Raw genomic sequence first — 1,222 nt, 5'->3', positions numbered from 1 at the left:
TTTAAGTCATTTCAGAATTTTTTGAATTATTTTGAACAAATTTGGAGTAATTTGTCTGAATAAATCTGGACAATTTTTTTGTGGTATTTTGGAGTTCGTTTCGAGTCAATTTGAACTAATTATGATTTTTGAATCATTGTGGTTATTTTTTACAATGATTTTTGGACAAGTTTTCAGTTATTTTAAACAAATAATTGTGTCATTTTGGATATTTAATTGATGAAGCATTTTGGATTTATTTATTTTTTTTGTACTTTTGGACAGAGTTCGAGGCACATTTCAAGCCCTTTCAGAGATTTTTTAATCTGGAAAAACCTTTAATCATTTTGGACAAATTTGGATAATTATTTACATCTTTTCTTGTTATTCTGGGTGCATTTTTAGTTATTTCAAACTGTTTTTGTGTCATTTTGTAAAATATATTTGTTATTTTTACATGTAAAGATTCATATGTGATATGATCAAACATAAACTGTTTATTGTAGTAATTTTGTCAGAATTATTTGGTTAAATAAATTGATTAAATGTATTATTTGGTCGTGGTTTTAATGCTTTAGGACATGTTTTTCTCATTTTGGGAAGGTTTTCTTCCAGTGTGATTACAGAGAAATCAGATGATTTATGCACATCTGGCTTTGAGCTGTGACAATAATATGACCCAGATGAACTTATTCCAGCTGTGTATGACCAATGGAGTCACTCCACTCCTCCATGAACAAACCTCTGATTTTCAGGAGTCTCTGCTTCACTCTGCAGCTAAACTCTAAATCTCAGCTCTGATCTTCTCATACTGGAAGCGACCAGCTGAATCCAAAGCTGCAGCCTGCAGACCTGCTGCTGCTTCAGTCTGCTGCTCTGATCAATAACCAATTGATTAGAGCAGATTGCAGCAGCAGTCAGCAGCTAATATCCATCGTTCTTAACACAGTAATCAGAGGCATTAAGCTGCAAGCTGCTGGCAGCAGGAGAAGCCGACTGCAGAGGCATTCAATCTTCATTCTCCAGAGACCCAAGCTGCTTTAGAACCACTGAACTATTTACTGCCGACAAACGACCAGGATGGACTAAAATATACTGATATTTACTGAAACATGTAGAAGCTCAATGGTCCTGATGTCCACAACAGAAACGTCTTAATTAAAATATATACAGAATTAAAAATAAAACCAAGAGCATCAGTTAGATACCAATGTTTAATTTAAGGTAATTTCAAGAAAAATCT

This window comes from Stegastes partitus, unplaced genomic scaffold (assembly GCF_000690725.1).
Source record: "Stegastes partitus isolate 25-593 unplaced genomic scaffold, Stegastes_partitus-1.0.2 Scaffold432, whole genome shotgun sequence".
Lineage (NCBI taxonomy): Eukaryota > Metazoa > Chordata > Actinopteri > Pomacentridae > Stegastes > Stegastes partitus.
The sequence above is the reverse complement of the archived record's forward strand: the minus strand, read 5'-3'. Positions refer to the sequence as shown.